The sequence below is a fragment of the Magnolia sinica genome, chromosome 14 (assembly GCF_029962835.1).
Source record: "Magnolia sinica isolate HGM2019 chromosome 14, MsV1, whole genome shotgun sequence".
NCBI classification, from domain to species: Eukaryota; Viridiplantae; Streptophyta; class Magnoliopsida; order Magnoliales; family Magnoliaceae; genus Magnolia; species Magnolia sinica.
In genome coordinates this window covers 33,734,938-33,748,597 of record NC_080586.1, presented here as the reverse complement: position 1 = coordinate 33,748,597, position 13,660 = coordinate 33,734,938, and positions in this window count along the sequence as shown.

The window sequence follows — 13,660 nt, the reverse complement described above, 5'->3', positions numbered from 1 at the left end:
GAAAATGATCCATTCAATGTATGGGATTTGCGTATGCGCAATGTCATCGTTGAACGTCCAGTTGATCTTAACCACATTGCTCACTTTGGTATCCTACCTCTACTCCAATCTGTAGGTTGGGATAACATCTTACATTGGGGTGAGCCTGCATACCAGTCTATTGCTCAATCCATGTTAGCATGCATCTCTGATTTTTCATATGAGAATTTAACGTTTAAAATTGATACTAGAGAAGGTCTATTTGAAGTAGATCGACATTTAATAACTGGTCTCATGGAAATTCCTGTTAATAATGAGGGTATTCCCATTCATACATTATCTGAAAAACCTTCTGAATCATAAAAACAGATGCTCACTAGAGATTTATGCAATATGGAAGTGCAATGGACCCATAAAGGAAATGCACTCCCCTTAAGGTATTTGTTACCCAGATACAGGTTTTTCGTAGAATCTTTATCTCAAATCTGTATCCGCGGTCTGGCAACAAAACAAAACTAACTGCCTTTATGGTTCGTGTTTTGCATTGTGTCATTACTGGTGTAAAGATCTGTCTACCTTCTTTAATTTGTCATTCCATCATTCAGTTTCAAATCCATCCTGGTCATAGTGATCTTCCATTTGTCTATCTTATGACTGTTTTAGCTACTCACATGCTCGTGGCTATGCCTGTTGGAGAGGCCCCTATTCATCATCTTATTTTTAACAATTCAAATATTAACAAGATGAAATTGGGATTGGCTCTTGGCCAAGTGGATGTTGGTGGTAGTGGTACTAAAGCTGGGAATGAAGTAGAAGATGCTGACAATCTTCCTGATGATGTTGATATGAATGATATTTTCGATGAACTTGATTCAGATTCTGGAAATGATCCTGACTATGAGCCATCTGAGTTTGATACTTGTCTTCGTGTTTTAGAGGAGAAAGTAGAGAATATGAATGTTGCCCATGATCTTCAGTTTAAATATATGCGCAAGTATCTTAGGCGCTTGAACAAGGGGATGCATAAACTTGATCCTACCATTCTTGCTCCATCTTCAGGATCTGATTGAATGATTTTAATTCTTGGTCTATATTAACTTTCATACTTATGGTGGATTGTGCACTTTAGTTAGTTTGCTAACTTTTTAGTTAAACTAGTAAATGGATTGTGAACTTTTACTTGCTTATATATTGTCGATTAAATCCATCTATTACTCCATCTTTTAATCCTTTACATTGTTTCTTCCTTTATCATTTTGTGACAAAAAGGGGGAGAAGGCTTTTGGAAGCTTATGGTTTGATTGCTTATGGATATGAGTAGTACTATAATATGTATAGCAATCATTATATTTTTCATATGTGTGCTACTCAGGGGGAGTAAGTATAGATGAATGTTGTGTGCTTGCTAGTTTATGACAACTGGTGCATGATTCTTTATTATGCATGTGGTGCTTCTCTTATTTTTATATGAGTGTGTTTTGTCACAAATTTGACAAAGGGGGAGATTGTAAGTGCTGTGGTCTCATGCTCTTTTGATTGTCAAATTTTGTTGTGCCAAGACCTCTATCTGTGTCTTGTGTTTGTATGTTGATATGTATATGATCAAGACACTGCATCATAATGGTTCAAGACTTGTACGGTGCTCTGCTTCAAGAAATGAAAAGTCATGTACTTTAAGCATCTATGTTCAGAGCTACATCGATAAGAAGAGTACATTTCAAGACTCAAGTACAACTCAAGATGAAGTTTAATTTCAAGCTTTAGAAGATCTCAAGATCAAGCTACATTAAGTAGAGATCTCAAGCTTCATAAGGTTCAAAGGTCAACCATTGTCTGAAAATGATGAAGTTCAATGTTCATACTTCATGTCCCAGGTATGATAGACCTTAGATTGACCTTAGGATAGGTCATTTTGTATACATAATTCAAAATGAATCTATTTATATGAATTAGTCTGTTCTAAGACTAGTCCTGGACCTTGTTCGACTAGTCCTAGCACTGGTTCGACCAGTCCAAGAAATTTCACGACCAGTCCTATGTTGTTGAAGATTTTTAAAATTTTTTGGTTACTCTACGACCAGTCCTGGAGACTGTTCGACCGGTCATAGGGAGGTCACGACTCGACCTTCGACCAGTCTTAAAACTACGACTCCAACTCTAGCAACCAAGCCTGGTTGTTTACGACCAGTCCTGGGTCAGCTACGATCGGTCGTAGGTGATCCACGACCAGTCGTAGACTCCTTAATATCAGTTGTAGAACGGTTTTCAAAGATCGCGCTTAATAATTCAAAGTGTTGATGAAGCTACAACCAGTCGAAGGGTTCCTAAGACCAGTCGTAGATGTGATCTTTTCATCTATAAATTGAACATGAATTTTAGAGTTTTTTATCAATTAATTTTAAGAAAATTCAAGCCTCCACTTTGAGATAAGTTTGTTCATTTTAAGCTACGCGGTGCATATTTAATATTCTTTTTATTAGCTTTTCTTATTTGATTTTATTCCTATATTTCAATCTTATTTGAAAAGAGGAATTGCTGTATTCCTTCTTCTTGGAATCAAAATCAAATAGAGCTACGCCCATTTGATTTAATTTAAAATCAATTAGAACTTAGAACCATTATAAAGTGAGTATTGGACATTGAACGTTGATTCGAACATCTACTCCGATTGGTTCTACTGGGCTACTACAAAAAGGAGAAATCCAGGTATTTTACGTTTATGTAAAATTTCTATTCTTTTAATTTTTGTTTGAGATTCGCCAGAAAAATCTCATTGTGTGGTTATCTGAGGAGAGTAAGAAAACTCAGACTGTGTGGGTTTTTTGGATTGTGTAAGCCCAAGTTAAAAAGACACAATTGTGAAGGTTTTAGGTGAACATGTGAAACCTATTTTGTTAGTGAACGTTAATATCCCCTATGTGAGGATATTAGGAGTGGAGTAGCATTCTGTATGGCTGTTGTTGAACAGTTGGTGTACATACAGGCGAATCACTATAATTCTTTGTCTTGTGGTTTGAATGCTTGATTAAGTTTTATATCTTTTATCATTCAGATTTGTGGAATGTATGTGTGGATGTGAATGTTGTAAAATTTACATTTCAAGCACAGTGGGAATGTTGTAATAATTTATATTTAAATTCCTTACTATTTATTTATTCTTCTCCGGTTTGAGTTTTTAATACAAAGGATGTTCTAGAAATAAGGTTGTCATGCCATAAACCCTTAGTTTTTATGGTGTAAGGTTGTCCTTAGAACTGAATTCGTATCAACCTCTCAATTCTTGTTTATTGAGGTTGCTTTTATTTCAGCATTGTGAATTGATTTATTTTATTTGGTTATCATATTCGTTTATTCCACTGTTAAAGTTTTATTTTGGCTTCGTCCTATTCACCCCTCCCCCCCCCCCCCCTTTGTCCTTAGAACTGAATTCGTATCAACCTCTCAATTCTTGTTTATTGAGGTTGCTTTTATTTTAGCATTGTGAATTGATTTATTTTATTTGGTTATCATATTCGTTTATTCCACTGTTAAAGTTTAATTTTGGCTTCATCCTATTCACCCCTCCTCCCCTCCCCCCCCTTAGGACGTATAGCTAGGCCATTTCAATTTGAGAATAGGTTTTGGTTAAGGTTATAAGTATAGGTTTAGGTTATAGGTTAAGGTTTCGGTTATAAGTATAGGTTTTGGTTAAGGTTATAAGTTTAGGTTAAGGTTATAAGTATAGGTTTTGGTTATAGGTTAAGGTTTAGGTTTTGGTTATAAGTATAGGTTTAGGTTAGGGTGTAGGTTAAGGTTTAGGGAATTGAGTTTAGGTTATAGGTTATAGGTTTTTGGTTAAGGTTTAGGTTATAGTTATAGCTTTTGGGATTTGAGAATAGGTTTAGGTTATAAGTATAGGTTTAGGTTAGGTTATACGTTAAGGTTTAGGGAATTAAGTTTAGGTTATAGGTTTAGGTTAAGGTTTAGGTTTGGGTTATAGGTTTTGGGATTTGAGAATAGGTTTAGGTTATAAGTATAAGTTTAGGTTAGGTTGTAGGTTAACGTTTAGGGAATTAAGTTTAGGTTATAGGTTTAGGTTATAGGTTATAGGTTTAGGTTGTAGTTATGGGTTTGGGGATTTAAGAATAGGTTTAGGTTATATGTTATAGGTTATAGGTTTAGTTTTAGGTTTAGGTTTAGGAATTTGAGTTCAAGTTCGAGTTCGGGTTATATGTTTGAGTTAAGGTGTAGGTTTAAGTTAAGTGAATTAAGTTTAGGTTATAAGTTATAGGTTTAGGTTTAGGGTAAGGGTTTAGGGATTCAGATTCAAGTTCGGGATTGTATTTAGGTTTAGGTTAGGGAGTTGAGATTAGGATTAGGTGTCAGTTTAGGTTTAGGGATTTGAGATTAGGATTAGGTGTAGGTTTAGGTTTAGGGATTTGAGAATACGTTTAGGCGGCGCGCGCCTGACTGACGGACGGACTGGGCTGGGACCACAAGTCCCAACCGTGGACCCCACCTTGATGTTTTAGAACATCAACACCGTGCATTCTGATGGCCCCCTTCTGATCAGGGGCCACCCCAAAAATCAGCCATATCCACAACTCAGGTGGCCCACATCATAGGAAATAGTGGTGATTAAATGGCTGCCATTGAAATCCCTTTTGGGCAGTACAGAGGTTTTGGGTCAATATGAAATTTGTTTTCCTCTTCTACAGGGTACGTGTGACCCTATCAACAGATTGGATGATAAATAAGGATTACGGTGGGCCCCAAGTGGGACCCACTTGTATAGGCAAGGCTGGCAAGTGCATCTCGCAGTAGCTGTTCAGCTGCTGTTGACGTCACCAAGCTCTGTGGACCCCACCGTATGTGTTGCGTCCCAACTTCCATTTGAATGGTGGAAATCCACCTGGGACAGTGATGTCTGTGGACCCCACCATGATACATGTATCCACCATGATACATGTGTTGTATCCTAACCATCCATCCATTTGACAAGATTGTCTCAAGGCTTGAGACTAAAAAAAATAAAAAATAAAAAATAAAATAAAATAAAAATAAAAATAATACAGATCCATCTACCAGATGGACCATACTATAGGAGGCAGTGGATTGGGCACTCACCATTGAAACCCTGTTTTGGGATTACAGGAGTTTTGAACCCATATGATATTTTTTTTCTAAATCTGGATCTTTGTGACCTTATGAATAGTCTGGATGGAAAATAAATTCCATGGTGGGCTCTCTAAATTTTAACAATGTGAATCATTGTCACCACTGCCATATGTGGTATGGTCTAGATGATCCTTGTATATGATTCATTTATTTTGAAATAATGCTCTAAACTGATCTCTAGTAGTAGATGGATGGTGTGGTTGGAATCGGCCCACATGACATATTTGGGGCCCATGGGTTAAGGCTGATTTGATGTATTTGGGGGCCCACTTGGCTCGGCCCACTCAACTCGGCCCATTTGACTCGGCCCATTTGATCGGCCCATTTACTCGGCCCATTTGAGGCCCCATGAGATGTATGTGAGTACCTTATGTAGGCCCACTTTGATATATAAGAGGCCCATATGATTGGGCCCATCTTAATGTATTTGTGGCCCGTTGTTGAGGCCTACCTTGATATATTTACGAGACCCATGTTATGAGGCCCATTTGATGTATTGGAGGCCCATGGGTCGAGGCCCAATAGGATGCACATAAGATCCATTGTAGTGTGATGCCACCATGGTATATGTGTTGACCTTTATAGCGGGCTATGTCTTGGGAGCAATGATGGTTTGACGTCCACATTGTAGGATGATGTTGGTTAAATGTCCGCATTGTCACTCTCCCTAGCGCCCATTGTTAGGCCCATACTTGTAGTGTGTAGGCTGTCTAGGCCCATCTTTGTTATGAACAAAGCCCATTATCATATAACATGTTTTGTATAGATCCATGATTCATGATCATATGCATCATATGTATGCCTAATGTGAGGAGTGACTGATCATAGCATACCTTCGAGTAGATTGTTTATGGGCTCCCTGATAGGCAGAGTTGCCCCACATGAGCGCGCAGTACGCGTAAGATTCTTGCATGTCTGGTAGAGTGATTCATGCACTTGCATGTGTGTCATTATGATTATTATATGCCCTAGCGACATTAGAGCCATAGCCTCCATAGACACATCGTGGGTGGCCGGGTTGGATACCGAAAATACTGTTCTAGCATCGGGGTGCCATAGATGTCCCTGGGTGAAAATTTCTGAACTCGATGGTACCAGAGGATGACTCCAATGTCGAGACCCAGTTGATATATGAGCACATGAGGGCCGAATACCAGGAGGTCCCGTCTCCCACTGTGTCGTGGTTGGTTGGAAAGGGGTGTGGCCTTACTCACCCGAGAGTAGGGGGCAATACTAGGCTGAGTTTGACCAAGTCGTGAATGGGTTCGCTTTCGACGTGTCGAATAAGTATTGGCAGACTACTGGCCAGACGGATAGTGAGGTTTCTTACGCTCACTTGGACTGTGTGGCTTGGAGAGCGGCAGTGCCATTTGGAGTGTACTAAACCCCAGTGATTATCCAGAATGAGAACTGTACTGATATATGATGAAGATTGACATGCTTAAACTGCATCTTGCATCGCATGGTCTTGACATGGCCGATAGCATTCATATATTGCATCGAATAGCCTTAGTACGGCTGATTGCATTCATGTATTCATTAGCATGATTCCGCATTTCTTTGACCTTGCATTCTGAGCACGCTTATATTGCGCACACACTTACACCACCCTCTAAGCTTTCTATAAGCTTATGCATGATTGATGCGTGCAGGTGACGCCAGGACGCAGCCATAGCCTTGTCGCAGTTGGAGTGTGCAGTCGAGCTTTTGGAGTTTCTGTTATTATCATTATCTTGTATTTTCCTTTCATACGCATTGTACTCAAAAGTTTTTTATCACAGTGAATTTTGTGATGGTGTTCTTGTGGTTATTGTTCGTGGGTTATGCTTATGGTTATGCTTATACAGAATCAAAATCATGTTTGAAATCCTCCTTGTAGGATCCCAGGATCGGAACCTGATGTATGGGTGCCAGGAGCCGAGAATGGAGTACTATGGAGGCTGTCAGCGCCAGATTTGGCGATTGGGAATTTTGTGAGCCCAGTCTCCGAGTTTGGGGCGTGACACAGGCCACTCCAATGCTGTCCATAGGAAATGGACAGCTTCATTATGGTCATAACAGCGGTTCCCACCTTCAAGGGACCTCGCTCAACATCCGGATAGCTCCGACGCACATCCGGGTCTGCTCATTTAAATAAAATGGATTATCAAGATCATTTAAATAAAATTAGGTCTAATCAACTATAAGACCCGTGTCTTAGCCTATACCATTTCGTAGGCTTCCATGGTTCTGTCGGTTGAATTTCGGCAACTCTCGACACATATCCGACGTTTGTGCGCGATCCGAAGCGGGGTCCTGCATACTGAAGTTGGCTCAATTTGAAACTTGTACCCTAGCGACCGCGTGTTGAGGGTCAAATATTCCATATTAGACCCTAGTAATTACCTGGGTTTATGAACATGATACTGTTTAATGGCCTATTTTAATCGTGTTTGTACTGCAAGGTGAATTTCAGGCTTGGACTGAAAAAGGGTGCTAAAAGTTGAGATTTAATGCTCATAATTCACCAAAGCATGGGATGGACCCCACAGGACCAAGATCGATGGATTTACATGCCAGAGATCCGAGAAAATCGAGAAACTAAAGCTCAAGTGGCCTGAAAGTTAGCCAGAATGCAGGATCACAGGGTTCTCACCATCCATTCGACTTGAAACTTAATACAGGACCTGAAGACCATATATTAACCGTACACGTCGAAATTCATCCATTAGATCCTTGTGAAAGTGGCCTAATAGTCAAATCAGCCCATGAATTATTAATCTGGCGTCCACCTGAGATCTGGATATGCTTCAAAGTTGGTCTCATCCAGTTTTATGATGTGAGAAAATAGATGGTCGGAGTAGATTTCTCAAAACCATCACGGTAGACCCCATTGAAGATCGTATGTGCACGGTGCATATGTGCATTGAAAGTGCACGGCAAATCCAAGATGGTCAAACTGTCTTGGACCCGCCTATTCTCTAAAAATGGCAACTGCCATGTTGCTGCCGCATAACAGACGGACCACGTCCGTTTGCGGAAGACGGTGGACCACCATCATGGCTCACGGGGGTGATCCGAGCCATCCATATTTTTGAGGAACTCGAGAAGGTCAAAACCACGTGGATCTCGTACACCCAGGCACACACATGTACCTGCTATAGTGGTCAGAAGAAGATCATTTTGCAACGTCCAAAGCAATTACAGCCTGATTACTTTAGTGGGCCGCATCAAAGGATAGCTAAAACCAACCATCCCGCACCGACTTCTCGCCACGAGTGTAATGGATGGAGTGGATCTCTTTGTTGAAGCTGATCATGGGCCCACCGAATGTCTCAGTGCAAGAAAGTGCGCAGGTGAGTGCGAACTTATGCACGGACGCCGCCCGGCCCGCTGTGGGTGATTATGCGAGCAAGATCACAGTCGAATCTATGATCTAGACCATCCAAATTGAGGAGAAGACAATTTCAACTGTGCCTATGACGTCAGATCTCAGGGAATGGAAGAGCTACGTCATCGATTCAATTCAAACGCAAGAAGCTGATTGCGTTCTTTGCTACATAAAACAGGAGAGCGGCGCAAAGGGTTTCCAAATACGTTGCTGCGTAAGCACGCAACCTGTAGCATCTCACTGACAAGGTTTCCTATAAAGAGAGAGAAGAAAGGGAGAGAAGAAAACATCTTGGCTAGGGATTCAAGTTTTGGACGTGGAGCAGTTCTAAGAGAGTTTTTTTTTTCTTTTTGGTTTTATTTCCTGTTTATTTTTTATGATTTTTTTTTAGAGATTTAGCCCAATTATGTCAGGCTAAACCTCTTACCTAGGGCCAAGAGGTGAAGCTTGTGGCGTGATGGGAGTACTCCTACGGCTTTGATTCATGTTGAATTGATTTTGATGCTAGTTGATTTTATGGAATGCTTTCAGTTTTTAATGATGTATTGTGACTTAAATTACAATATATCTGCGATGGCTTTGAGTATGTCCATTCCCTTATTGTGATTATGCAGTTAGGAAGTCCTGTTGTTCACCATTGCCCCTTGGACATGGTGGGATGATAGAATCCTTCCTAACATTCATATATCTTCTGATTGGTTGTAGATTGGTTTAGTTCTATTGTTTATCTTGTCTCATGGGCATGGATTTGTGATGGATTCATATCTAATTCTTATACCTTTCATCTCTTTAAAAACTAGAACAAAGGAAGTTCAGATTGTGCTTTAGTGATATACCTTCCAACTGGATGAAGATGGGACTCAAAGTCCAGTTGAGTTCATGAATCAAGCATAGATCTCCCTGATCTCTACAAGTGGATCCTCTGAATCCCTAGTTCCCTACCTCTGAATTCTACATATTTTAATTTACTATTTCACCATTATTCCTCAAATTCACCTGATTTAGATTTTATCTTATTGTAATTCTAGTTCTGGTTATTTTCGAATTACGTACAGGTTCAGTCCTTGTGGATTCGACCTCGGTCTCACTGAGTTTATTACTACATCACAACCCTATACTTGGGGAGTGAACACCGCGCCATCGCTGCGGTTCCAAACTGCGACTCACGCATCGATCCGTTACCCAGGTTAGAAGTTGTGGGTCCACATTCATTCCGAAGAAACGTCGCGTGTTGTGAATTTCGAGAGAATCTCTATGACATGTCCCATTAATCAATCAATCAATCAATATCAAGTACACACCATACCCCAAGTATAACAGCCATCCCTCATTTTCTAAGAGTCAACCCTCTCTCTCTCCCCACCATTCCTCTTTTACAAAAAAATCAAACTCACTCATACCTTCCATCCCCTTCCTTACATCATCCCATCCATATCATCCCATCACCCCTTTTTCTCTCTCATTTCTCAAATATTCCAAGCAACCAAAATTTTCAAATGTCCAAGCTCTTCTCCAAAGCCAAGTGTGGCCCACCCTCTCATCTCTCATCTCCACCATCAAAACCCCGGTGATTATCCAGAATGAGAACTGTACTGATATATGATGAGGATTGGCATACTTGAACTGCATCTTGCATCTCATGGTCTTGACATGGCCAATAGGATTCATATCTTACACCACATAGCCTTGGTACGGCTGATTGCATTCATGTACTCATGAGCATGATTCCGTATTTCTCTTACCTTACATTCTGAGCACGCTTATATTGCGCACACACTTACACCACCCTCTAAGCTTTTTATAAGCTTATGCATGATTGATGCATGCAGGTGACGCCAGGACGCAGCCATAGCCTTGTCGCAGTTGGAGTGTGCAGCCGAGCTTTTGGAGTTTCTATTATTATCATTATCTTGTATTTCCCTTCATACACACTGTATTCAAAGTTTTTGATTATAGTGGATTTTGTGATGATATTCTTGTGGTTATTGTTCGTGGGTTATGCTTATGGTTATGCTTATACTGAATCAAAATCATGCTTGAAATTCTCCTTGTAAGATCCCAGGATCGGAACCTGGTGTATAGATGCCGAGAGCCGAGAATGGGGTACTATGGAGGTTGTCAGCGCCAGATTTGGCGATCGAGAATTTTGTGAGCCCGATTTCCGAGTTTGGGGCGTGACATCAACAATCTGACCCGGAGGATTCTGTTAGCATTGTTGACGGTACCTCGAACCTTGTTTAAATCCAGGTTGCAATCTGTGGCCACTGATGTTATTTGTCTTTCTGTGAAGTTAGCGATGATTTCTGCATCAAACCCGGCTAAAGCAGCCCTAATGATAAAGTTGGACTGTAAACGCTTGAGATTTTCAAGTCTCATTACATCTTCAAGCATTCAAAGAAAGGATAGTAAGTGTTGAGCAATGGAGTTCAATTGATTTTGGAAAATCAAGATGCACTACATCATAAGTAAATACTGATAGAAGACAAAAAAGGGAACTCCAGAATAGAAACTAACCTCAACCCTCTGCCTCAACCGTAGATATCTTCCATGGGTTCTTTTACCTCCAACATGTACGGTCATGTCACAGTGCAAGCAAAGGGAACTCCCATCTATATCGCAGTAAACGAACGCTACATCCAGTTTCCAAGAATAAAAATAAGTTCAATTCTTTCTTAAGTTCAAGGAAAAGGACCTTCATGGAAAAAAAATGAATTCATACCCGGTGCATTTTCACATATGTCACAGCAGGAAACACCACTAGGTCAACAAGTCCTACTAATGGTTAGCAAGCTTGTTACACATGTGAACCTGCCACTCCAATTAGTAGAACTTAGTAAGTTCTAACTAATGGTTACTGCTGCTAAAAATGCTGATTGTTGGTGTAACTAAATAATGGGAGAAATTTTTTGCATTCAATAACTTAACTAAGATGGTGGTTTTTGAGCCCCAAAAGCAACTTTACACATGCCACATGTTGCTAGCCAACCACGTGTATGGACATCTGATGGAATATAAGATGAGAGTGAGACCAACCATGCAGCTTTAAATTCTTCCTTGTGTAGAGCATTAAAGTCTTCTAACTGAGACAATTCTAGCCTTTTGATTGTGGCCAAAAAAAAAAAAGAAAAGAAAGTACATTTTGGTTGAAAAATAGAGTGCCAGTCTCCATCCAAATATCACATGACAATGCATTACAAGTAATAGAAATAAATAACAACATTTTTTGTACTTGAAATAAGGGATGGCTAAAGTGACAATGCTACTTACGAAGTTTTCTATTAACACTTAAAAAACAAAAGAAAAACTAGTAACTTGAGAGCAAGTATGAGAGTCAAAGAGATATAGCCCTAGCTCTTGATGCCCAGTTTGCAGTTCCTGAAAACAGAGTCATATAGAAAAAAGGATACAGAGTGGACTAATAGATAGTACATTTCTTGTAAGCTTTTGAACAAAACAGATAGATGGCAAGGAGATGAGTGAAAATAAGGGAATGGATATAGTAGATATAACATAAACATCACTGTGAGTTTCATAGATGAAACACACATGGTAAATGAATGTTGGTGAAAAATAGGGTATTGTTAACTATGAGATAAACATATGAAACTGAAGGCAACACATTTATGTCTTCTTATAAAGATCAGGTAACCGCCCTTCCGTAAAGAAACTAATGATAGATTCAGTTTCAAAGCTGGTAGCTCCCGTTCATAGTTAATGAATAAGTATCATATTCCTTATGCAACAATATCTACAAAACCATATGAGTGTCTACCACTTTTTCATACCCATACCATCTTTTTATTTTTGGAAAGTTAAACCCATACAATATTATCAAGAATGGCCACTACAAAATAAAAATAAAGAAGAAGCTAGAAGTAAAAGAAACAAGAGATTTATTGAAAAATCAAAACCAATAAATTCGAGAATCTTTAAAAATAGAAAGTGGAGAAAAATAGATTCAAAACAAGCATGAAACCAAGTAGCATAGAACCTTGTAGGTTCTTAAACTCAAGTTGATTTATCAAATGATCTTTATCCCTCACCTTCTTTCCTTCAATAATCTCTAGTACATCCCCATTAGCAATGTGTTGAGCTAGCCCTTCTGGAATATCTATCTTCCCGACACCAGGCTCTCCAATAAGGCAAGGGTTGTTCTTTGTTTGCCTGCCCAAAATTTGCATCTCTTCCTATAAAGATCAGGTAATACATACAATAGATGATTTTGGAATCTCTGCCTCTTAACAAATAGATGATAGAGCTAAATTCATCTTTTAATTGGAGAAGGAATATTAGAGAAAACCTTTGAAAAATCCATGTTTAAAGATATCCCATTGGCGAAAGGGAAACCAACTCCCCATCAAATGCTTCCAGGGAACCTAGATATCCCATTGGTGAAAGGGAAACCAACTCCCCATCAAATGCTTCCAGGGAACCAATATATGATCCTCCTAACCAATTTGCATGAACAAGTTTGATAAGAGAAATTGTGAAATATGAACGACATGTTAAAGACTTTAGAATTGCTGCCTGTCTAGTGAAATCATAAAAAACTCATCTTGATCAGCAACAAGCTCAAAGTTTAACCAGCCATCAACAGAATAGATGCGGCCAAACGAGAGAATGGTAGAAAGTTCATGGAGACAGATGTTTTTGAAGTTCAAATACATGAAATTTCAATTTCATCTTTACTTGAATCAATAAGAACCTTCATACTCAAGGCACCGCCAGACAATGGGTCTGTTGGTGAAAGAAACATTATAAAATCACTAACTGCAGAAAACAATGTGACTAAGGTAAACACTTAATGTATCATGTTTGTGAACCTTTAATTCCTCCAATTTTTAGCATGAAAATAGCATGTTGGCTATCAAATGGATCAGGCAAGAGAACCTCATCCAATTACAAGAAAACAACAATCAGTCATATTTATAGAGAAATGTCAAAATCATTATGTAAAAATCAACATGAATTATAACACTAAACCTTTCTTGAAGACTCAGCTAGAAGAGAAGCAGGTGGGGCAAAATCGAAACCATTGGTATTGTAGCCATTGTTTTTCAAACCTCTAGCCTAATAATAGAACAATTGTTGCTCCTTACGGAGTTAATTATTGTTGGAATATTTGCACTTCTTTCAGTACATGGCATAATTATT